The sequence below is a fragment of the Urocitellus parryii genome, chromosome 8 (genome assembly GCF_045843805.1).
Source record: "Urocitellus parryii isolate mUroPar1 chromosome 8, mUroPar1.hap1, whole genome shotgun sequence".
NCBI classification, from domain to species: Eukaryota; Metazoa; Chordata; class Mammalia; order Rodentia; family Sciuridae; genus Urocitellus; species Urocitellus parryii.
In genome coordinates this window covers 48,632,832-48,659,638 of record NC_135538.1, presented here as the reverse complement: position 1 = coordinate 48,659,638, position 26,807 = coordinate 48,632,832, and the positions used below count along the sequence as shown (strand labels likewise).

At 34.9% G+C, this 26,807-nt stretch overlaps 1 protein-coding gene across 5 annotated transcripts in view; it reads right to left on the bottom strand.

Moving 5' to 3' along the window:
• Hs3st5 (heparan sulfate-glucosamine 3-sulfotransferase 5) overlaps window positions 1-26,807 on the bottom strand; it is a 159,191-nt gene that overhangs the window by 32,638 nt on the left and 99,746 nt on the right. Inside the window, exon 1 of one of the 5 annotated variants that reach the window (XM_026395067.2) lies at window positions 24,908-25,005. The exons of the other annotated variants lie outside the window; for them this stretch is intronic. The gene's annotated coding sequence lies outside the window, so the exon portion shown is untranslated. Of the gene's footprint in view, window positions 1-24,907; window positions 25,006-26,807 lie in introns of those variants that run through there. 5 annotated transcript variants of the gene reach the window in all.

Below are 26,807 nucleotides of genomic sequence, written 5' to 3'. Positions count from 1 at the left end.
GCCTCTGCTCCTCTTCTTTTATTGGCTCTATAAACAGATTAATTAGCCTGGGTAATTCTGGGCTAATCCCTGTCCCTTATGACCAACAGCTATCATCTAAGCACTCAGCATATTCCAAGATCATACTTCTTACCCACCCCTTCCTTTACATGTTTTATATCTTCCAAAGAAGTGAAATTCAGACTCTACAACCCAGGCCTTTCTATAGGGCTGAAGGCTACATGCTTTCATGAGGTCACTCTTAGGGACTGGGAAGAAAGGAAGTGGTATTGCCAAGGGCAAGGGTCAAATACCCAAAGAACATCATAACCTGATGGGATGCTGAGCTGAGGTAGGGCAGTGCCAGGGCCTTTTTTTAGACTATAGTTAATTCCACTGCTGCTCAGGGCAGCAGGGGCACATAAATGACCTCACTTTATAGTAGAGGAAGTTTTTATAACTTTCTATGCCTGCTCTCATCATTTCCTGCCTAAACTAAATGTTCACTCAGGCTTGGATCTTATTTCCTGTCAAATTTATCCTCTACCCTGTTCCCAGACTGATTCCTAAAACACAAATCTGACTGATCTCACATTTTCCATTTGGGTTCAGGATAAATTAAAATCCTTCCAAAGCCTTGCATAGTCTGGCTTGCCCTTTTGATATATCTCTGGATACATCCATTCTGTGAACTTGCTTACCACTCTATTTCAATAAGACTCAGAGTTTGTTGTATATTTTCCAGGGCAAATTCATGCTATTTTCATCTATACTCTTGCTGAAGCTGTTCACCCTGTGAGGAATGTTGTTTACCATTTCTTAGAATAACTATACTACATCCTTTATGATTCAATTGATGTATTACAATCCCCATGAAGTCTTCACTCACCAATTAAGGAGGAAAGTTCCAGGTTGAGGCACAGAGTTTGTGAGGATCCAGTTGGAAAAGGGTCAGAACTGTGATAAATTGCACATTTAATCTAGGGGCGCATCTCTCTTAGACTTGTCTTCAAATATTGACCATAACTAATTCTAAATTAGAAAGTTCTAAATGTTACAGAGATGCTTCAGTAAGTCATTATTTATATATACATTCTTTTGCTAGATGAAAGCATAATAAAATATGCTCCTTTACTGTAATACTATTACAATTAATATCTATTTAGGTATATGGTTTTTTAAATTTAATATAGTAACTCCATTTCCCATGAAATGGTTTTTATAGTGAATTTTAAAATGGTTTCTGAGACGACTGAAAACATCATAAGAATGAAGAGTTTAGTAACTGAGCATTTGAATAACTGGAGATTTTATTATTACATATTCGATGTGCCCAAATTGCATAAGATATGGGGGATATGCGAGGAAGGAAACTTTGGATGAAAAAATAGAAAAAATGTCAAATAAAATATGTTTAGGTATCAAAACTTGTCCAAATAGTAGGGAAAAGGAACCACCTATTCTTTATTTTGTTAATTTACTGGGAATGTAAGTGCCACTAGAGGTCTCCCTAATATTCCACAATTGTTGAGAGACCCGAGTAACACCACAGGGGTAAGAGAATAATGAATAAAAATGCTCTGTAATATAAAGTATGCCTTATTCACATTAAAATTTGCATATTTGTATAAAGCCTGAAATGAAACTTTATTATTTTAAGGTTTGCTAGAGTTAAAAATGTATTTGTGGTAAATAATTTAGCAATGCAAATGTAAATAAGCACCTGATAGAGAAAGGCGTAATGTGCTTCATTGCACTCAATTTCTTTAGTGTAATAAAAGAGGGGGGAAAAAAAACTTCATATAGTTTCTTGATTACTTTTCTTCCTGAGAAACACAAAGCAAAAAGATTAAATTTTTTACAACATGAATTATTCTATTATATCAAAGAAACATTATTTATGTATAAGAAATGCATCTATATTTAGATACATATAAATATATATATATATATAATTGGATGTTAGATTGTTTATTTCTTTTCAGCAGTATATATGGAGTTACAATTTTAAATTGTGATTATTAATATATTCATGAAAAGTTCAGTCCTAATAGAAATAACATGTTATTAGGATGATTTTCATTTATTGTTCTAAGACATATAAAATGAAAAACTTGTTTGAAAACTTTTGCCCTACAACAAAAGCATTATTACTAGGGAAGGAAATATTGGATATTTAGCATCCTTTATATTGTATATTGTGATCTATGTTCATTCTCACAAACGCAGGCTCAAACTATAAAGAGTACTGTATTTCATATTTCTTGTTTGTTTCTATTCTTATCAAACGTTGTGGCATAAATGCTTGAAAATTCTACATAGAGCTATATTTGAAGTATATTTTGTTCTCTGAAAAATATGAATCTTTGAATTGTAGTAATCAGAATTATTTTGGGAATGGGATATGAGAAAGCAAATGGAATTTTCCATTGCTTTCTTTCGTATTTTTTTCTTTTCTTTCTCCATTTTTTAAAAAAATCAGAGTATAGCCTACATTCTCATGCTTTTCTCAGACTATTAATTCTCAACTAAAATTGAGAATTTATATCCAATGGACATAGAAGAGTACAGACAAATTCCATGGGCTGGCAAATAATTCATTCATATTTTTAGGCTTATATATGTGTATGTTTTTTTTTCTTCTGCTTCTTCCTTACACACAAAAGCCAATGAATGACTCATGTACAGTCGTTTTCTTGTCTGCCTCTTTCTCTGGTATTTTACAAAATAAAGGTAGTTCTGGAAGAAAAGGCTAGGAATTAAGTTGTAATCAATACTTTTCAGACTTTTTACCAAGCAAGTGAAGAACCTGTTAAACATTCAAGTAAGTAGTCAGCATGATGAAGTTGTTATAATCTTTAATTTAAACTAGAACTTTTGTTACAATTCCTTTGTTGAAATTTTTATTTTATTTTTATTTAAAGCCAATAAGCTAAAACTCCAACCAAATAGAAGCCTTCATTTTGGTAACTCAAATCAAAATCAGAAGATCGGTGAGTTTGCTAAATGCATGCCTTTTAGATAATATCTTTCAAAAACTAGATGGCCACTAAATCTGGAGGCACAGGCAAATGTTTAACAAATGATTTAGTAATATATTACATATAGATGGTAAGTTAATATTGTCTATGTTTTCAGATTTTATGTCCTTTCTCAAATGATTTTCTCTCATTGTTTCAAGTATATGTGTATATACACACCCATATGAACATGATATTTATATGCCTGAGTATGAGAGAAGAGTAACTAAGAATTAGTTGATGAATAGATATATTATGCATCTGTACAAACCATAAGTAAAAAGGAAGATCATTTACTCTTATTCTGTAAGATATTTTTTGAGTTAATTGGAGCTTGTCCTAGAAAGCATAACTGTGTAAGGCCATTGGTATGTATTTCAGCCTGAAAAGAGACTAAATAATTTGATGTCATAGAGAGGTTAGCTCATTTTGTATACACACACACACACAACACACACATCCCTACTTGCATACACACACACATGTACATATATACGGGTATAGGTATATTTGTATATTTTTTTCCTTGAGCATTTATTAAGTTTTAGCTTACTGTCCTTTGGAAATGCTTAATCAATATATATTCAAAGTTAAATAACAACATGGGACAACTTATAAGGATGACAGGAAGCAGAGCAATCAAGGTCTCTTGGTCTGTCCTGGTTTTTCTGGGCTGCAGGAAGGGCTGCTCTTGTTTGGCCTCTGGGATACCCTAGAGGATCATCCATAAACCTTGGCTTCCTAGTCAAGCTACAGGGTCAGCAAGCTACTCCCATTTTAAGAGTTGTAGACGAATTGTAAGTATTTTAAGGCAGTGGCCCTAATTGAAAAGTTCCATCTACATAGATTGTTTGTTACCTCATTTTTCTTGCCAATTATGAGTGATGAATAATCTTCTGGAAGTTTCTGCTGTATATTCCAAAATTTTAATGCAGGACATGCAGTATAGAGTTACTGCATCATAATAGTTCCCACTCCCTGAAGTTCTATTTTCATTGGTTTTTCTTTAGATTTAAGTACAAGGTATACATGTAATAAAATCTGGAGTATAACAAACATAGTTGAGTAATCAACCAAAGAATTAAGCAATTTGCAAAGTGAAGTTTTTATCATGTTTTTGTGGCTAAGGCCAATGAATAAAACCAAGTGGATTTAGGTCTCTAAACTATCAAGGAGGGAATGATTCACTTCCTTATCAGTTTATTAGGGTTTTCTCTAATCACAATAGTTGATTCCAAATAATCCACCTATATGGGCAGATGGTGACCTCTCTCTGCTTCCACATTAATTTTCTATTCTGATTGCCTTATATTAGAGTCCAGGACTTACCCCAGCTGAATCATAAAATGCAGCCTTACCTAGGCATTGAAATCCCCACAGATTTGACCCAAAGCTGCATGATTATTATGAATCTTGGCCTTTTCTTATATTGTTAGTCAATATTTACAAGCACTGTGGTCTATGAATAAAGCACCATTCTGGAAAATAGTCCTGAGAGAGGAGGAAAACATGGTAATTTTTCTAAGGAGAAGAAGGGCCCCAACTTCATGGTTCAGATCCTAATATGTCACTTTTTATCCTGTATTATAGTTGTCTTTGATAGAATTTTTAAAAATAAAGTTATCTTTCTAGAATGTCTTATTTTGGAAAACATGGGATGAAAATTCTGAGCTTAGGACTACATGTGTACTATGAGCCGGGTACCAGCAGGTCAATATATAGGTCAGCGGGCGTGGACCCATACTCTCTCAAACATACATACACATTCTTCTTAAACACAAACTTTACATTCTCTTTCTTATTTTATTCCTGGAAATAGGTACTCTTGGCCATTTTCTTCAGGTAGAGATTGTAGACGATGGACTGGCATCCTACCACACCTCACTTAAAGAGAAAAATTTGATGTCTGGACATGTGTAGTCTTGTGGAAAGGAAACTTATTTCGCTCATAAGACAAGAGCAGTAGTATGGCTAGCAGTATTTCCCCAGAGATGGCCTGATTTAAAAAAAAATCGATATCAACTCTTGACACATTTTCATTTACATCAGCACATGGCTTTCAGTCGGGGCACAAATCAATAGGCAGCTTTTAACACTGCCCAACTATTTCTTCCTACTGGGCTCCAGGCAGGCCATTTGCCGTTAACATACCATGTTTCTTAGGGAGGAAGTTTAACTGTTTTTCCTGTGACTAATCACAACAGCCTAAACTATAGCATTAATCACATGACATTTTCCTCATCACCACTTACAACCAATTGACTTTTTACTTAGTGAAAGCATTTGCAGAAGGTGACAGTTATTCTAAGGGGGTCAAGAGTCAATGGGAAAATAAATATTTAGTTCTTAAACATATATAGTATATGACTTCTGAAGTTGACTCTATGCTATGAAGCCATTAGGAGCCTTATCACTTGTAGGTAAGAAGTCACAGATGATGGAAAACAAGGTTGCTTAAAATGACAGTGCTAGCCAAGAATCACAGCATTTGGTTTAAAAATAGTCTGTTCCTTTCGATAAACTAAAAATCACATCAAGGGTCACTAGTAAATGCCAAAGTGTTTTCTCTAACTTTTGCAAATAAATTCTTTCTCCTTCTTTTGATTTTTAAGTTGGCATGGAAATTCAGTTAGTTCTGATGCTGAGACTGACAACCTCTGCAGTATTGGCAGTCTCAATTAAATGTATCATCTAGTTCATTACTGTAGCAACCCAGATTTCTAAATAATGAATCAAATTCTTACATTATTCAAAAGTCACAAAGGAGTTATTAAGCCAAATAAGCAGAGACTAGGAAAGATATACAACACATTTATCTAGGGCAATTACAAAGCACAAAAGTAAATGTTTTAAAAATATATGAAAATGCAACCTTCTATATTTTATTGCATCATATTTATATTATTCCTTAACAGTAATAATATCTTTTTAGAGTCGTGCTCCCCTGGGATGCCAATCTGCTCGGATGTACCTTGCAAAAATACTGTATGGATAAAAAAGTCTGAGGAATGATGTATTCAAAGAGCTCCTCTTTGAGATTTGCAGGCTTGTACCAAAGTCTCAAAATACCTTTAGTAAAGAAAATTGGATTCACTGTAGTGTTTCTTCCACTGCCTACCCATTCTAGTACATGTTATTGCACTATCAGTTTAGGAATAGTTGCATGCTGCCTCAGGTTTTGGATATTCCCAGAATATAAGCTGGGTTTGACATTCAGCACTGAAATAGCATGAGGAATAAATGAGGAAGGGTCTGCTGCTATATTTGTCTATCTCCTCCACTTCAGAGCATGTGATCTGGTGTTACAGAGATTTTGGACATGAACGTGATAGAGCCCTTATAACTTGATGCCTAGGAAGAATTTTGCCTTGATGGAAGGGGGTACAGACCAGGGTGTCTCAAGGTAATAAACATTAGCCATAATAACTATACTCCAGGAATCAGAAGGTGGTCTTTGTTTTCCCTTTTAGAACACTTGATTGAATTGGATGCTTGTGCCCCCAAATACACAATATACTCTTATTTAAACTGAGTCATTGAAATTACATCATGATCCAACATGATGAGCCACACCTAGGGTTGTGTATAAATTTAAAATCTGGCTTCCTAAATAGACATTTCAGAAAAAAAAGGATGAACTGCAGAATGTGCCAGTGTCTCTTTCCTCTGGAAAACACTAGTTACTGGACTAGATAGATATTTTTAAGTCCCACATAAAATTTTTTCTTGGGACTGTACACTTCAAGATGACTTGTTATTGTGAAGAGTTTTCAAAATGAATTTCTAATTCACATTAAGTAACAATACTGCACTTTATAGGAAGTGTGATGTATTTGAAAAAGAATCAAAATGTTTGCCAAAACTTTTGAATGCTTTCATTTCTTGTCCCATTCTGTTTCAACCGCTTACCTATATTTTAAGGCTTCCTTCTTCTCTGTGTGTACTGAATGAGGTAGAGAACTTTTAAAACTTTTCATAAATATAAATTCATTTTAATTTGTATTTAAATTTTACAAGCCATATGCAGTGGCACAGGCCTGTAATCCCAGAGGCTCAGGAGGCTGAAGCAGGAGGATCATGAATTCAAAGCAAGCCTCAGCAACTCAGCGAGGCCCCAAGAAACTTAGTGAGAACCTGTCTCTAAATAAAAAATTAAAAAGGTCTGGGGATGTAGCTCAGTGGTTAAGCCCCCTTGGATTCAATCCCTGGTATCAAAAAAAAAAAGAAAGAAAGAAATTATATAATGCACATACTAATCTCTGGTTTTTTGAATATTGAAAAGAAAAGTTGATTTAAAGAAAAAATATAAACTAAATGGTACAGAGATGATAAGAAGATATGGAAAAGCTCTTGAAAACTGAGAGCAGTTGACTTAACAGTTGAAAATCACAGTTTGGTGATTTTGGAGAATACAACGATTCATTTCTTATTGATTGACTATATCCTTAATATCTGGGGTTGTTATTTCCAAAGCATCCCAAAGTACTATATTCTTTTTGATATATGAACAATGATATTATCTAAAAGGAGGAATATTTGATTTTTTTGTTTTTAAAAATGTTTAAAGTTGAGAGATTTTTATAAATTATAAAAATCATATGACAAGCAAGTGACAGGATCTGCAATTGAACTCAATTCCTCTGACCCCTACTCTGAGTGGTGTGTTTGTTAAAAATACTAACAGCTAGAGAATTGTGCACATTCAGGTATCTGGCAAACAGACATACCTTACCTTTTACCTGTGGTGAAAAGGAGTTGTGCAGGCTAATGTTAGAAGTATACAAATCCACCCTTCTCCTTCACTGAGCATCAGTATATTTTATATCAGTGGAGCTTGTTACCTTAAGTCCAGGCTCCCCACCGTCATTGTCTTCTTGATAGTTTCTCAAATCTTTTGAGCTTTGGGGTTTCCTAGGATTGGCCCCAATTTCCTGGGTCCTGCAAAATCCTACACTTTAACCTCATCTCAATAGCCACTCCTGGACAGGGCTGATTTCTACGTTAACACTGTACTGGATTTTGTTCAGCTACATGTTAGGTGTGAAATACGCAGGTGTGGTCTTGAAAGTTAATGTAGCTTCTCTAAAAGTCATCCTGAGTGCTTATACTTATTTACTTAAAAAGTTTTGAAGATTGAGATATGGGACTAAATAGAGAGAGAGAGAGAGAGAGAGAGAGAGAGAGAGAGAGAGAGAGAGTGAGAGAGAGAGAGAGCGCATACTTTTGGTTTAAGTTACCCATAGATTCAGGATTATGTCACAAGACTCACTTTTGTAGCTTTGGATATTATCTTCCTCAATTCAGGCTTAGTTTATACCCAAACCTCAGCTTTTGCCACCTTTTATTCATTCACTTAAAACTTTGACAGATTTTGGAGTAAGTACTCTGGGATACACTCATCTTACCAATTCCCAAGAGCACTTTCAAAGCTCCATAGAACAAGAAAAAAAAGAGTTTGCGATAATGACCTGCTGATTTTTTTGGAATGGTTTCCCAGTGAAGTGTGAACTACTCTCATAGCTGTCAACAGAACCATCCAGGAACCAGGGGCTACATTATTTTGAGGCGATTTTAAGGTCAACAGAATAATTATGAGTGAAAGATTTTGCTTGCTAGGGGTGCGGGGAATACACTAGGAAACAGAAGGAAACAGCTCAAATATATATGAACAGCTTCAGGAGAGCTGAAAAGCACGATAATCCCTCAAAATTCCTCCTAAAATCTAAGCCATGGAAACATCAGTAAGACTTTAACCAAAGTATGTTTTACGTAATATGTTACCTTAGGTGACCACTAGCAAAGTGGTATGGTTATGTGTATAAGTAATTAAGAATAAGTAATCAGTCTATTTGTGCAGTTTTATAAGATTGACAGCATAATTTTACTATTTTAACTCATCAGAAAAGTTTATATTTATCACATCTTTGTTAACATGATAGAATATTGATTATGTTTTTTTACTTATTTGATACTGAATAGTCACTTGATCAAGAAATGTAATCATAAATAACATTTTCCCCTGATTCAGAAATATTGTTGTCACCTTAGAACAAATTTTCAAGAACGAAATTTGACGAAAACTAAGAACTTTTTATTCTTGTAATTACTATTGAATAGACTTTCTTTAGGAAAATGAATGCAGCTATAAATTAGCTAGCATAACTAGCCGATCAGGTTTGAAATTTACAAATAGGCCTTGTGATTTTCTATATCAACAAATTTTTCTTTATAATTTTGTATACATTTCCTGGAACTTAACTCATGTAAAGCAATTAAATAGAATATATGAGAAAATACTATTTTTATCTCACAAAACTATCTTCATGAAAGCAAATTATCATTGCAGGGAAGATACAGATTTATGAAATAGGTTGCCCACATGTTCTTTTACAAAGGATTTGACTCCTTATGGCATTAGCGAAATTTACATTGATTAACCAGTAAGCTGTAATGTTGTTTTCGATCTGGTCTGAACAAATCAATTTTACTTAACACTCTAAGTTTTCTTGACTTTGAGGTATTTAGGGTAAGTAGATATTATATTGCCTGTGGGAAAACACTACAGTTGTAATTAAGCTAAGGAGGTAATTTCGTGAAAAGAAGAGAATAGGGCAAAGTTTTCAGGATAATGGGATTCCCAGAAATGCAAGAACTGTCCCTACTTGAATGAAATAAATTACATTATCATTTATCATATGACTAATTGAAGAGTAGCCATCTCCTTGTTAAAATAGGCCTATCAAATGAAATGATAAAATACCATCATTTAGAAGAAAGATAACAAATTAAGAGATACTATTAACAACAACAACAAAAAAACCCTATGTAGACTTGGCTTTCCATAAACTTTCCTTGAACTGAATGAATAAAAAAGACCAGCATAAAAAAAAATCTCCTTCTCCACTCATAATATCCTCTATTTACACATTTCTGTAATTAACAGTACAGAATAGAAACAATAGCTAAACTGTGGAACCAACCTGGTTGCTCTTCAATAGATGAATGGATAAAAAAAATGTGGCATATATACACAAAGGAGTATTACTAAGCAATAAAAGAATAAAATCACGCATTTGCAGGTTAATAGATGGAGTTAGAGAAGATGATGCTAAGTAAAGTTAACCAATCCCCAAAAAAACAAATACCAAATGTTTTCTTTGATATAAGGAGACTGATTCATAGTGGGATAGGAAGAGGGAACATGGGAGGAACAGATGAACTCTAGATAAGGCAGAGGGGTTGGAGGGGAAAGGAGGAGGTTATTAATGATGGTGGAATGTGAGGATCATTGTTATCCAAAGTACAGGTATGAATACACAAATTGGTGTAAATATACTTTGTATACAACCAGAGACATGAAAAATTGTGCTGTGAATGTGTAGTAAGAATTGTAATGCATTCTGCTGTCATATATAAATTAAAAAATTATTCTTAAAAAAAGGAACTATATGTAATGGGCACATAAGCCATATATGTCTACAACTATCTCTTTTATTCAGTATGTAAAAAATGATGTACCAATTTGTGGCAGTATAGTAAAATGGCTATCCAGAAGCTAGTGTCTTAAGAACATGGACGAACATTTAGGATGGAATTAAAACTTTTCATTTTGAAAAATCCCTTACAGTTTGAGAGTTAACGATAATACCACTACTGAAATCACTTGTTCGTGGTCATTATAAAGTTTCAGGAACAATGCAAAAGTTAAAACCAAGACAAAGTTCTGAGAAAGTACATAATAATATATTCCTAGAAAATGATTAATAAAAAAATACTTAAACATTATTTCCATCTGGAGAAAAGTTAACATGTAACATATAAATTCTATAAGGTTGTTATGCACTTTACCAAATCCAGCATTTTTTACTGCTACTAAAATCAGAAGACCAACAGATGGCATATTAAAAAAAAATTCCATTAAATCCATCTCAGAAATTGCCCAAAAGACTTGTTGGAAATGATACTGAGAAGTAATGGGAAACAAACATAGGTTTTATTCTTCCCCAAAGCCCAAATTACTTATTAAAGAAGGAATTAAGGGAAGCATTGTCATATTTTTCTGGCTGTTTTTTCTTCTACTGAGTTTCGATTTCTGCTTTTTGAAACAGAAAAATGGGAAGACACTTAAAAATAATACACCATGAGCAGAAGAGGTTTATCCCAAGGATGTTTTCACATTTTAAAATCAAATAATGAAACTTACCAGATTTGTGAGTCATCTTTTTGTCACTGTGACCAAAATACCTGATAGAAACAACTTAAGATTTATTTTGGCTCATGGTTTTAGAGGTTTTAGTCCATGGTTGGCTGGCTTCGTTGATTTGGGCCTCAAAGTCACAATATCATGATGGAGAGATATGGTAGAAGAAAGCTGCTCAGCTCATGGCAGCCAGGAGGCAGAGAAAGGGAGGGCAGGGTGATGAGAAAGGGGCCAAAGACAAGATATAGTCTCCAAGGTCATGCCCCTGTGACGTATTTCTTCTAACAGTTCTCCACCTGCTTATGGCTTGTACCAACTTACAATAGTCCAGTCAGCTGTCAATGGAATAATCCAGTGATGAGGTTGGAACCCTCATGATTCAGTTAATTCCCCAAAGTCTTCCTTCTGAACATTGCTGCAATGGGGAACATGAGTTTTTTGAGAACAGTCCAAATACAAACCACACCACCAGAGTAACGCTAAAAGAGAGAAACCAAATGATCACTTCAATAGACACTAAGAAAGAATTTGACAAAATCTAGCATTGATTTCATTGGAAACTAAACAAATGAGAAATTAAGGAATTTTTTTTTGACCTGATAAAGTTCATATCCTAAAAGCCTGCAGTTAACATTACACATATGGATTAAAGACTTAATGCTTATCTCCTAAAATTAGGAACAAGACAAAATTGTCTGTTCTTGGCATATCTACATAGCAGCACTTGTGCTGGAAGTTCTAACCAGTGTAATAGGCAAGAAAGAGAAAGGATGGATTGGAAAGGTAGAAGTAAAATTATCGTTATTTGCAGATGATGTGATTATCTATACAGAAAGACTGATGGAATCTATAAAAGTGCTGTTAGAATAAGACTTTAATAATGTTGCAGAATCCAAGTTCAATACCTGAAACTCAGCTGTAATTCTATATGCAATACTAGCAATGATCAATATGAAGTTCATGCCTTTATAATAGCATAAGTATGGAATATTTAGGAGATAAATTTGACAAATCACATGGAAAACTTGTATACCGAATATCACAAAACAGTGTTGAGTCAAATTTAAGAAGACCCAATAATAAATGAAGTAATATACCTTGTCTGTGTGTTGGAAAACTGAATATTGTTCAGCTTTCATCTGTACTTAATTTCATTCAAAGATTCAATGTAATCCCAATTAAACTCTCAGCAGGCTTTTTTTTTTCTTTTTTGGTGGAAATTGAGAAGGGGATTCTAAAATTCATAAGAAAAATCATAGGACCTGAAATAACCAAAGCATTTTTTAAAAAAAGAATGAAGTTGGAGAATTAAACTACTTGACTTCAAGATGTATTATAAAGCTGTAAGAGTGTGGCATCTTTATGGGCAAATAGATTGATGGAGCAGAAGAGTCCAGAAATAAACACACATCTAGATGGGCAATTGCTTTTTGACAAAAATACAAAGGTAGTATGGTGTAGAAATGATTGTCTTTTCATCAGGTAGTGATGGAACAACTTGGATATCGATATGCAAAAACAAACAGAAATGTGCATTGTAGCTTGTCCATATGCAAATATTATCTCAAAATGGATCATAGACCAAATGCACAACCTTAAGTTCTAAACCTGTAGAAAAAAACATAGAAGAAATTTTCTCTTTATAGAAAACGCATTCTAATCTATAGTGAGGGGAAATCAGATCAATGCTAGTTTGAAAGATGGGAGAGAAGAGGAGCAAGAAGACGTGGGAAGGTATGTAGATATGTAGGTATATGGAAATATGCTTGTATCTCTCTCTGTGTCATACTTATATGTGTATATAGATTTAGATATAAGAGAGAGTATAGATTCATAGTCTAGGTCCAATCAAGACAGAGAAAAATCACAGTAACTTAAACAGAGAAAATTTTTAATATAAAGAATTACTAACTACAATAGTGGGCTGCAGTAACCAGGAATTGGTTAATAAGAGGTAAGGAGAAGTCTACAGGAATAGCAGTTATAAAAAACAGCTATTACCTTGAAAGTTGAGAAAGATCACCTGAGGAAAAGCCTCATTGTCTCTGTCCCTTATATCCAATGAAGCTGAAATATAGACCTTGTTGGAGAGGGCACGGCCTTGGCTTGCTGGACAGTAAAGGATGTTACTGTGGTACAGCACTGCTACAAATTGCCTAAAATCCCACCCCCAGGGCTATGAGGGAGCTGACTTTAGGAAGAGTTCCCCCAGATGCACTCATCTGTGAAAATGCCTCTGGCCACCTGAAGCTGCTGGAGCCTGGAACTGGGAAAGCAAGATAAGCTGAGAGTACCCGTCCAGTTCATACACAGAAACCCAGAAGCAAAACCCTTTCCTCTGGTAATATCTCTCCAGCACCTCTACTGAGAAAGTCGAACATGATACAAAGGAAAAATATTTAAGGGCCCAGGTCCAGTTTCATGGAGCAGACAAAAAGAATGAAGAGATTGAATCAATAACTGGCACAGAGAAGTACAAAGAAATTTTGGGGAGGAAGCAGAGTGATTCATTTGGTCATTATTTTGTCTATGGCTGGGGTCGACAGAGGCGGGGTGGTTGAGTTGAGGCATGCATCAATTGTCCATTCAACTGATCCATAAAATGTGTTTTTGAACATGTCTCTCTGTCCAACACCAGGCTGGTTCTGTAGAGATGTAAGAATTTCATTTGTCCTTCTAGACCTTGAACTTTTAACTGTTTAAACTGGCCAAAAGAAACCATTTGGCTTTGGAACAGTAGTACTAATCTCAAGGCAAAAATGAAGTAAGAAATGAAATATGTGAGTCTCATGGTTAATGAAATCTCTATTGGCTTTCACAGGTTGTTTAGAAAATTGACAAGTTGAAAGAAAGAAGGAATTTGGGAAGTGGATATGAGATTGTGACTAAAGGGCATGATGTGGCAGGGACATATAAAACTATTCAAAATTTCAGGAAGTAATATAATCTTTTTAAAACTGCCACTTTAATTTGCATATTCTACAATGTTGCAGCTTCCATTATTTTCATAAAATATTTAAAAGATATATGTTTACAAGGTGTGAGCATTATTGCTAAATTCTCTTCAAAAGGCACAAGGCTAATCCTTATTTTCTGACACTATCATTTCAGTAATTACATTGAATCAATTAATGACCTTGAAACATGTAATTTGTCATTTTTTGTTTATTTTTCTGGTTTTACTCAGCAAATTTCTCATCTGGCTCATATGCAACCCCTATGTTATGGAGAACATGGAAACTTGGCTTCTCATTTTCAGTAAACTGTCATTTTCTACTGCCTTGAAAACAAAGTATATGCATGAACTTGGAAGAAAATTATGACATTTTAATAATGTCGCATAGAAACTATGCACTTTTCAGGCAATTCTGTATTGGTTTCAATAGAGCAGAACAAATTCAATGCTTTCTGGGCATAGTACACTAAAGAGAGATCTTTCAATGAACAGTGCAATGAGATGACCCATATTTGTATTGCAAAATAAAGCATGAAATAGTTTTAAATTCAAAATAGAAACATCTTTAGCAAATCATATACAAAATGTTCCTTGGGTACTATAAAGACATCCAAGATCACTCTTCCACACTTTAGTACAATCATTTACACATAATTTTCTAAGCCATTTACTAGACTGTAAATAGAATGGTTTGTCCTCCTCACAAGATCATCAGATGGCTTGACCAGCCCTGCTGGCTTCTGCTTCCCTGGGTGACAGAGCTCCCTTCATGCACTGATGTAGCTCAGCTCCACAGGGCTCAGGCTGGAGGAGGGCTTCCTCCCAAGACTGCCAGGGGCAAGAAACAGAAGAACTCAGTATACTTTCTGAAACTGATAATCTGCATTTACTGTCTTAAAAATGTAAGTACCCTGGAAAAAAAATTACCTTACTAAAAGTTTGGAGCCAATTCTGGGTTCCTGAATTATTTTAGGGTAAAATAATGTATTAATCATTTCTTTGAGTCTTTAAATTTTAAAAGTCATAAACCTTGCCATCTCCAATAATTGGCAAACCTCTGAAATCTCAGTTTTAAATCTATCCTCTGACCTTCACCTCCTATTCTTTCAGCTCACTAATTGCAATATTCCCACTCAAGAAATTTCCATGGAGACCTATCACTCCTTGACATTGCCAGTGTGCTCCCTCCTAATCATTCTTCTCATACCCTCATCTCATTGCTTGAAGTGTATGGTTCAGCTTCATAACCATTCCTTGAATACACTCTTAACTTCCTCACTGTTCTTCATTCTCTCTATTCTACCTCACTGGCAAAAAGCAAAACTCCAAGTGTGATGCAATAGGCAGAACGAAAGTTCTCCAAAGATGTCTGCAATCAATCCTTATACGAATTCGTTGGTTTTATGGTGAAGAGGAATAAAAGATGTGCATGGAATTAATGGTACCTATCAGTTGGCCTTGAGATGGAGAGATTATCTTGTATTATCCAGCTGGCCCTAGAGTACTAACATGGGAGGCAGAAGAAGTAGAGGTATATGGCAACCTTTGCTAGCTTTGAAAATCAGAGGGAGAAACAGGCAAGCAAATGAGCTCTAGAAACTGGAAAAGGCAAAGAAACAGATTCTTATTTAGGGCTTCCTAAAGGAATGTACCCCTGCCGACATCCTGAGTTTAGCACAGTGATATTCACTTTGAACTTCTGATCTCCAGCAGTGTAAAATAATAGATTTGTGTTGTTTAATGCTACTTAATTTGGGGTATGTTTTAGAAGTATAAGAAACGAATGCCCATAGCATTAATACCCATAACACAACTATCAACTTATGCTATGCCAGCACCCACAGAGATTCTCATTGGAGAAACCATACAATCATGCAAATTGGCCTCACTTCAAAGAGGAGTTCATATAAAAATTGGTTTTTGACATTTTCAGGTAATCTTGACATACTCCCAATGGTCAGCTTCTTTCTCTTCAAGATGATTATTTCACAAATTCTCTTTTTTCAAATCTCCTTCATTGACTTTCCTTAATTTGCTCTGAATTTATGCTTATTACCTTAGAAAAGAATTACAAATAGTTGGGAAATGCCACATGTTCTTACTATTTCTCTAGTTGACTTCCATTGTTATATATGTGCCCTGCCTTCCCCATATTACAATGAATGTACTGCCTATGAACCATTTGAAAGCCATTCCCTTCCATGGAGTCCTGGATCTTGACTGATACCTCAGGGGCTTCCTAATGGCAGTAACTCAGTAGCTCAGACAAAATGCCTGGAAGTCTTAATTTCACTTTTGCATTAGTGCTACATGCCACATCTAAATGCACCAGTAACTCCTATTGTCTTTACACCAAAATATGCCTTGAATCCAATTACTTCTATCCTGCAGAGAAAAGGTTGCTAGAATTTAGTTTAGTTCTCCTTTATTTCTCACTTGGATGATGGAATAAACTTCCGATCATTACTCCCCACTATTCTATAGCATTAGTGATTTTTCTTCCTAAAGTGAAGATAAGATTTAAACATTCTCTCATCTATAATATTGGAATCTGTCCGCTGCAAACAGCAAAAAATCTAGTCTCTAATATGGACTATAAAAATCTACATAGTCAGAACCGTGTCTAGTTTATCCTCGCCTTCTATAACTCTTCCCTTCATTTATTCTATCCATGCTGGCTGTCTTTCTGTCCTACACATTAGATAACTCAAGACCATGCATTTGCTGTTCCTTCTGCTTGGAATGATCTTCCTCCACATCAATGTATGGGTGTTTCTCTCTTTACTGATGTTTTAATTCAAATGTCTTCTCCTCTAAGAAGGCTTTTTTGATGGTAGCTATATAAGCCTGAAGTGGTTACATTACCTATAAAAAAACCTTCTTCATAGCATTTATCAGTGATCAAATTCTCATTTCTTATTCATCCATCCATCCATCCATCCATCCATCCATCCTTTTATTGTCTGTTTGTCCCCCAAATACTGCATATATGGAATATACGCTTTCAATTCATTTTTAAGGCTAACTCTTCTTTCGGTCACTAAGTTAATTCTCCAGAGTCAGCTTTGTTGAAGCAAAATTTGAGAAAGATAGCTGCTAAAGCTTTTTTGTTTTTAAGTGATCATTTACTTGTCCTTGGAAGCAGTATGAAAATAGGATCCTTGTGATTCCTGCCAGTTCTGTTCAAAGTAGACATTGCTAGAAATCAGGCTGAGCTGGACATCAGCAGCACCCACTTTTGTTTTGTTTCTACACTGATTCTGTGACAGGACTAATGACAGTAATATGTACCGCAAATAAACAGTGTATACCTAACTGAGAGCACCTGTATTTTAACTTTTGTCCTGCCATTACAGTGACAGGCTGTTGGGCTTTCTCTGTGTTTGTTGTACATGCATTCATTTGGTTTCTCAGACTAAAATTGAATGTCTTGATGGTGGAAACAATTTATAGTTCTTTAAATCACCATCACTCCAAGCATGTGGCAGGTTCTGTATGAATAGTCTGATTCACTGATGGATTTTCTATGGTCATGAATATTTCTTGCCTTATTGGGGCTTCTTTTCCTCCATGCCTATCCACACACCCGCCTTCTACCTTATCCATCACATTGTGACTTTGAAGTGTTAGCAGTGAACAGGGGAATAATCATTGCCATTTCTGATTTACAGAGCAGGATGTTACTGAAGTTTCTTTGATGGTAATGGCATAAACTATAAGAGCTTTTCAACAGAGACTTAGCTGTTGAAGATCCAATGGGACCACATAATGAAGTGATGGCCCACAGCATGGGCTGCTGTGAGGAATGCCATGAGGCTGCAGTATGTCACTGGCATTAACCGCATGCGTTGTCATACCTAGAAAGCTGCTCTTTTAAAATCTGTTTGCATGCAAGCAATAGGTCCATTTTATTATCACATCTGTTTTTCTAATTGAAACAATTTTCATGTTGTGATTTTTCTTTTCTTGACAAATTAGTCATAGTAGACTATGCAAATGAATTGATAGAGAATATTGAGATGACAAAAAATTTAAACAAAAAGCTACAGTTAAAATAGCAACTTGCCTTGCACACTCTAGGCAAGCACACTACTACTGAGCTACAGCTCAGTAAGTACTGAGCCCCAGCCCCTTAAAGACCTTATTGATAAAATCATTTTGTTGTAATTCAGTTGTAGCCATAGGAAAACACACTACTTTTTTGTTAAAAGGATATGTGAAGATGCAGGCCATTCATTCATTCTGCAAATTATTTTTGCTATTATCCTTGTAAAGATTTATAAATGCAAGGAGAGTGTCTTTATAGCTTTATTTTGTTTCTATAACAAGTAAGTCACTGTGCCTTTCCCAAAGCCAAATGCATATATACTATGTACAATGTGAAATCTCAATGATAATCAAATTGCAAACAAGAAGTTTGATAACATACATACAAGGATTTATTAATTTTTATGCTCTCCCAAATATTTCTCTCTCACCTGAAAAAGACATGAAAATAACCTGAGTGTTAATGTGTTTTATGTCAGTGAAGGGTGTACTTATTTCTCTAAAGGTATTTTTTTTTAAATCCTCACTTTCTAAGCAGAAAAGTCTCTCACATACACATTCAAAACCAAGAACAATGTCACTTACTTGAAGTTTTGGAATTAGTGTTGGAAGCAAGTATGTGTAACACGAAACTGGTTGTAGAACCCCTTGGCTCTATCCTGGTATTCTCTGAATCTTAAAAAGCTAAGCAACTATTTCTTAGTCTAATTCTGTTGTAAATAAAAGAGAATTCCCTATATCTGTCCCATCATGATAGTAATGATCTGATGTTAACCTTTTATGGATGGGGAAAGAGAGGCACAGAACCAGCTGGAAATCAGTGGCTCCAAAGCCCTGCATTTCCCCTTAAACCACAGTCCTCCTACACATTCAGGGAACGAAGCACAACATGTGCCATCTCTCCCCACCTGATTTCAAATGTCCAAAGAAAAGTTAAATAAAACCGGAAGTTGAACTATTAGAAGGAAGTTCTCTCTCCTTTTTTTTTTTTTTTTGTTTGAAAATCTGTTAAGCATTGAAGCAAACCTCTGTGATTGAAGGTGGTAAATGATAGATAGGGTTCAATAGAGTCTGCAGCAAAGGGTGTGTATTTTAGTGTCTCTGTGACCTGATCCAAAGGCTATTTCTAGCGGTTTGTCATTTAGTACAGGGAAGGTTAGTGAGGTCATGTTGATATATGATCTTTTATGCTCTGAACTTATCACTGCACTGGAACTGCTGCCACAATTCTCATTTAAAATGAGTCGTTATCTTTTGATACGAAAGAATAGAACAAGCGCTTTATTCTCCAAACTGTAACACAAAGAAAAGTCAAACTTTGATTGTTAACGTATTTAACTAGAGAAATTTAGGACATCCTTATTTTTGCCCATAGGAGGAAAAAGAACGTTAGCATTCTCAGCAGAAAACCTAATGAGATCACATGGACGGATCTGCTAGTGAGGAATGTCTTCACACTAACATCACCATGATAAATATTTGTTCTTGTGGAGAATAAAATTATCTTAAGAAATGTTTTAACATCTCAGCACACATTCCAAAAGTAATAAAATTCTCTAAAGAAAAGGCCAAAGAAACAGGAAGACACTGTGTGTGTGGGGGGGGTGGAAATAAAGCATTGCCAGCCAAGGATCTAGGAGATTGCATTCTAGTTTGCCCAACTATGAGCTAAATGGTGTGCAGCAAAGACCATGACTTCTCCTTACCTGATCTTTTCTTGCTTGGATTTCACAAACAACCTTCTCAAATGTTTCTGAGTCAGCTGACAGATCTAGCACCTCCTCAAATCTATCTGCCTCATGGACCTTTCTAATTTGGTCAGTTATGTCACCAGCTCCAACAGCAGCAAAAATAAAGCTTTCTTATTTTCTGAAGACCTAGAGGTTTTTCAGAGTCTAGTCCTTGCTTACCTCTTACCTTGCTTATCTCTTTCTATTTCTGCTTACTTGCCAGAACTCAGTTTCCCTCACCAAGCACCTAAATCTTACTTATGGAGTCCAAGTAATGGTTTACTTTACCTTCATGGCTGCCTTTCCTTCTGGGTTTGATACCCTTTTTTTGTTATATCTGAACATGTATTGTATTATAACCATCGGTTTACTTCTCTGTTCTCTCCCTTCTACCCATTAGACTAAAGCTTCTTGTCGGTGGTAGTGAATGACTGCATAGTGAATGAATGAAAATCAACTCTCATTATTTTGGGTGTTCCCATTATTTTGGGTGAAGGGAAGATGGAGTTGAGTGGTTGGCCAGTACCATCATCAAAAAATCAAGTCCTCACCTTTACTGGGAATTAAAAATACCTCTTCTGAATGCTCTGGTGGAGAATAACTGATTAATTAACTGAATCAATTTTAATTCATTAGAATACTGAAATTAATTTTGAAAGAATAGTTTCTTTTGCTGCTTAAGCAAAAGAATCTTGAATTTTATTTCAAATGATAAATTTTTTTATGTTTGTTTTTTCAATCATTTTTTTCCCTTTCCTCTGCCATCTTAGTGTCATATGATCATGGTTTATAGATAAGTGTCACCTATCTCTACAGAAAACACAGAGGCAACCAAGAATAATGGAATGAAATATTACTCCAAGAAGAATAAGAAAATATGGGTTTCTTAGTGTGGCAGTTTTGGGCAGCATACTATCTTTTGGGCCTCAGTCTTCCACAAATTAGGATAATACTCTACATACAAAAGAATGATAATGCTCAAATAAGGTGGTATGTGATGTGAAAGTACTTTGAAACAGCAAAATGTTAAACAAACATTTACTCTAACTCTAAACCAAAAGTGTTAGCATTATTTATAATGGCTCCGTAATCTAAATTTTTCCAAAAGCTACTATATCAAGAATAAAAAAATTAATTTAAATTTTATCTTCTCTGGAAAGTGGATAGGATAGAAACCAGAAAAATGCCTAAAGAAAAGAGGAAGATCTGTGCATCAAGTAGCCCAGGCCAGATGTAATCCACACCTGGAAAAAATGACTCCAGCTAGTTGGGAATTTAGGACTATATGTTTCTGTGCTACAGAACCATCCGCTGGCTCATACATTTCTCTCTACTCAGACATCCACCACAAAGAACAGCACTGAATTTGGAGTACATCACATGTCTCTACAGTGTCTCATATTCTGAAAATGTCTCTGCAGTCGATTCTGCATATGTTGCCTCACAAGGACCTAGAGAAGGATGTTAATATTATCCTTGGATAGGAAAAGAAAGACAGCTAGCAATTAAGTGATTTGCCTCAGGTCACAGAAGGAATTAATGATGCCTTTAACATTCAGAAGGTCTTCTCTGTGTAGCAAGAACTCCTTTATTCCTTCAGCTATGGGTTGTCCAGATTATGACTATATTAACAAGTCTTCAAGGCCAGTGACCTTGAGGCATAATTTTCAGTGGAAAAAGTGATGTATAGCTCATCTAGTCAGGCAGGAAATACAAAGAAGAGACAGGAGGGCAAATCTGTGTTTTGCTGTATAAGTTTCATGTTCTCTCTAATAGATTAATGATTTTTCCAAGAGTTTCTGAATTTTTTTGTGTGTATGGATGTGTTTATTATAATTAGCAGTAGATATTAATTATAGAAAATATTGGGTGTCATTGTGACATTGAGACATTTCATACATGGATATAATATACAGTTTCTGTGTTTGTTAGGAATGAAAGTTAACTGCATTAATAACAATCTATATACAAGCAAATAATTATACAGGGGTTATTAACATGGTTTTACAATTACCTTGACCACTGGTTACCATTTTTCTACTCTAAAGTGTATGGTTAATAAAGTGAGTAAACTTGAATCATGAAATACATATAAGCTCCTCTGGGTGGAAGAAGACTCATGACTAGAACAAATTGGTAGAAATCTATGTCTCAGGCATTGATCTTTTCCTCAGATATATCTGGTTCTTTTTTTAAAAAGATGGTAGGAGGGTTCTTCCCCATCCCCTTTAAAGACAGGAATAGAATATGACATTCTCTGGTCAATGAAATATGAGCAGAAATGACACATGTCACTTTCAGGTGGAAGTTTTAAGAACTAGTGCAAAATGTGTAAAGGATCCCTTTCCCTCTCCCATAGCGTCTAATGTGGCTGTTCTGTTTGCCTTGTCCTGGACAGAAGCTAAGTGGAACAGAGAAAGCAGCCAATCTATTATGGACACGTAGCTTGAAATAGAAAAAAATTATACTTTAAACCACTTTGACTTGAGGTTTGTTTATAATCAAAGAATAACATATGCTGTACCAACTAAAACGATTCAAACATAAAAAGAATTAATTTGAATTTTATCTCCTCATTCAGAAAAAAACAGATTCATTAAGGAAGAGAATGACAAAACATATGAAGAAGTACATATTGAATGGATGCCCACAAACCTAAAGGGAAAAGTAAAATATAAAATGTCTGAGAAAAGAGAAATGAGACCATAGAGAAGTGGTTGCATTGGAGTGTATCAGACAAATGCCTTCCTAACACAGGTGGCAAAACTGCTATGATAGACCACTATTGGGAGACTGTCCATCTGATGAATGTCAAAAGGTTTTTTTTTTCCTGATAAAATGGCAGAATATGACAAATTTTTTCCTCAAATAATGTGATCTTTCTTTCAAAAGTGACAATGTGGTCTTTCAGAAACTGGGGAGGCAGGGGGGTCACTGCAAATCAGAATTCAATTGGCTCAGTAAAGAAGAACTGTTTAATGTCAAGAACATCGTGGAGAACATGGGAGATTAAAAAGCAACCAAAATAGGAAACACTGGACATAAAAATGTATTCTGAATTTTAGAGAAGTGAATACAAAAGATATTTTATACCATAATTATAAAATGTAAGAGTCTGGAACTCTGGTAGGATGGGAAGACAGAGTATAGTATATTATCATAAAGTCAAAAATAACTCAGAGAACCCTTAGTCCTTGCAGAAAACTATATATCTCTTCATTCATTCTCTCAACAAATATTTGTTGAGTTACTAGTGAGAGTTAGGAATTGTACATAAACGTTCAGGGTAAACAGGATATATCTCTTGACCAACTCATGGAGCTTACAATATATTGAGTCAAACAAACAAGTAAACAATAAGAAAAAGACCTCTAGCTAGCATTTATTATATATTGAGTGTTAGTGATTATAACAGGGCCTTTACATAATTCCCCCCCCCCCATATTACACAACAACTATGTAAGGATAATTGTCCTTATTGTGAATAGGAGACTGTGAGACCCAGAGAAATAAAAATATATGGCCCTATATTCACACCAAAGACCAAAGTAGGAGATGAAATCAATTTTGTATGATTTCAACATTTGTATTCTTTTATCTATACTTTGATGCCTTTAATATCTGACTCTGAGATATGTGATATATTTTTTACATTTTTGAAATGTTAATTTTGTGCATGTGTTTGTGTATGTTTGTATGTGTGTGTGTATGTGTGTGTGTGTGTGTGTGTTTACATGGATAATGGTTGTATCTCATGGGAAAAATTACCTCTTTATGTGATTATAATTTGATAATTTTTTTAGTTTAGTTAAAGGTTGGTTTTAGAAAGTTACTGATGTTAACGATTTATAAGCCACATCTTAAAGAGTTCTATAAGTTATTTGCAACATGTAAATTTGCTTTTAGTAAAGAGTTTAGAAATGTTCATTTAGTACAGAAAAAAGGATACTCAGAAAATGACAAACTCTTCTCTAAAAATATAAGCAATGATGAAATTTTACAAATTTATAGTGGAGGGTAGAAATTTTCTGATTTTAAGAACATCTTGTGTGATGCAGCCACATCAATGTTTATAGCAGCTCAATTCACAATAGCTAGACTATGGAACCAACCTAGGTGTCCCTCAATAGATGAATGGATAAAGAAAATGTAGTATATATACTCAATGGAATATTACTCAGCTTTAAAGAAGAGTGAAATTATGGCATTTTCCATTAAATGGTTGGAGTTGGAGAATATCATGGTAAGCTGAAATAAGTTAATTCCACAAAACCAAAAGCCAATTTTTTTCTCTAATATGTGGATGCTAATTCACATTAAGGCAGGGGGCACTAAGGAAGAATAGCATTACCTTAGATTAGGTAGAGGGAAGTGATAGGAGGGAGGGGAGAAGATGTGGTGATAGGAAAGATAGTAGAATGAAACAGACATTATTACTTTATGTATATATGTGACTACATAACCAATATAATTCTGCAACATTCACCCTCACAAAAATGAAATTATAACCCATCTGTGTATATCAAAGTGCATAAATGCATTCTACTGTCATGTATAACTAATTAAATTACCAAAAAAAATTTTAAAAAAGAACATCTTGTTCTTCTTCTTTAGGACTTGAATTCCAAGAATTAAGAGAGGTATTACATATTTTTTTTCCTGGAAATCCAAGTATTATACACCTAAAATTGGAGGAATTTTGGCATCTGAGAATATAACTTACTACTTACTATAAGCTAAAGACCTAAATTGATTTTAGCATTGGAAGAGAAATTGCACTTTGTTTCTGAATTGCTTCCCTGTGAGCACTGAGCCAAATATTAATGTAGATTTAAAAAGAAACAAAAATTGTTCAAACTCTAATGTACTCAGGCTTATAAATTGGAATTCAGTCACTTTAAAATAAGTTGGATTTCTTGAAGCAAAACAACTCTTGTTATTTTTGTATTACTGCTCTGACCCACAGTTTACATACCGGTAACATACAATGCAGGTGCTCTTCAGATACAATCAAATGTCCAGGCGGGAGTTTTCTGAGACAATGCTCACTCAAGTGCGCATGAGAGAGTCAAGTGTTTCTTCCCATTCCACTCAGAGAATTTTCTCTGACTACCAGTGCTTCAAGGAAAAGTTTATTGCTTGTTAATTCAATTTTTTTGCACTACAAAAAATTAAAATTTCCCAAAACATAAATAATGTAATGAAAATAATAAAATATATATTAAATATAATAATATAATATATAATAAAATATAATAAATATAAACAATATAATTACCTAACCAAAAGCAGTGGTAAGGTCTTGGTTTATACATTCTAAACCTTTTTCTTTGTAGATAAATAAATTTATAAATTTTCTTTTTAGAAAAAAAAATACTTTTGATGTACTACCTTATTTTTTCACTTATTAACATATTACAAGAATATTTACAAGTCAGTTAAAATAGCCATGTAGTTTTAATGCATGACTATCTCACAGTTTTTAAATCAGTTATTGCATTTAAATATTTGAGTCATCCCTAATTTAGCTACTATAACATCATTCCTCAAAAATATTTGACTTGATCTTTGGAAAGTAACTATGTATTTTTAAAAAGTTATTCATTATACAATGTGTACATATATTAAACATCACAAGGCATCCCACAATATTTTTGTGTTAAAAATAAATGAAATTTCAAAGTTATTATCTGTTTTTCTGTTTGCTTGTTTATTGTTAAAAATACCCATTTGGGGGTTGGGATTGTGGCTCAGTGGTAGAGCACTTGCCTGATATGTATGAGGTACTGGGTTCGATTCTCAGCACCATGTATAAGTAAATGAATAAAATAAAGGTCTATCAACAACTAAAAAATATATTTTTTTAAAAATAATACCCTTTTGGAGGTGGGTGATGAGTGAGTCAGTATAGATCTCAGTACTGACAGTATGGCTGTGTCCACCTGCTGGCAGCCTGGCTGCCCAGGGCCAGATGCCAGGGCTTACTACCTTCTGCACCCTGGCTTCTCTCCTTATTGAGACTGGGGCTTCTCCCTGTCCACTCTAGGTACCAATCCCTGTTCTTCTTGGGGATGAGCCTGGCTTTTGTAATGGTGAAAAAAATTTCCACGTTCCCCTGTCATTTTTCTCACCAGCTTCTCTAATGACAGTTTCTAGAAAGGAGGCCTCATCCCTTAACTTGGGAGCCCTCAGGAGCTGCTCATCAGAAGCCATGCCATCCTCTGTGGCTGATGTTTGGGGATGTGCTTCAAATGAAATGAGAACATTTCACATTTGCACATTTATTTCTTCTCTCATCACATGATACAGTCCTATTCTTTAGATTTCTTGTGTGTCAGGAGATACAATTTTTCCATAACACCATCTCTGTCTTCATGGAGCAGGTCTATATTTCAGAACCACTGGGCAATTCCAGGTGAGAAGGCGTTTATTGCAGACCTCTGGAGAACCTTGTCTGGATTTCCTTTCAACAAGTGGCTGATTAGAATGTTCTGGTGTTTAGGTATGTCTTATGTCTTTAGTCCTATGTGCTACTTTAAAATGTGTGAAGATCCTTACTAACTCAAGATTGGAAGAACATAAATCACCTAGGCTGTTGAAACTGAACCTCTGTTCACATATGTTACAAATATTACAATATGAAGAAGCAACCAAACCACTCCTATGCCCATATTCCTAAATGTGGGTGAGTGTGTGTCAAAGGCCAAGCGGGAGGCACAGAAGCAAAAAGCATGGGGATGACACCAGCGTCATAATATTACCATTATTTACACAAGATTGTAACATTTGATGCACTGAACTCCCAATCGGCAGTGATACGTATTTTTAGGTACCAAGTCGTTAAGCAATGAAAACAACTGTTCCCATTTCTACAT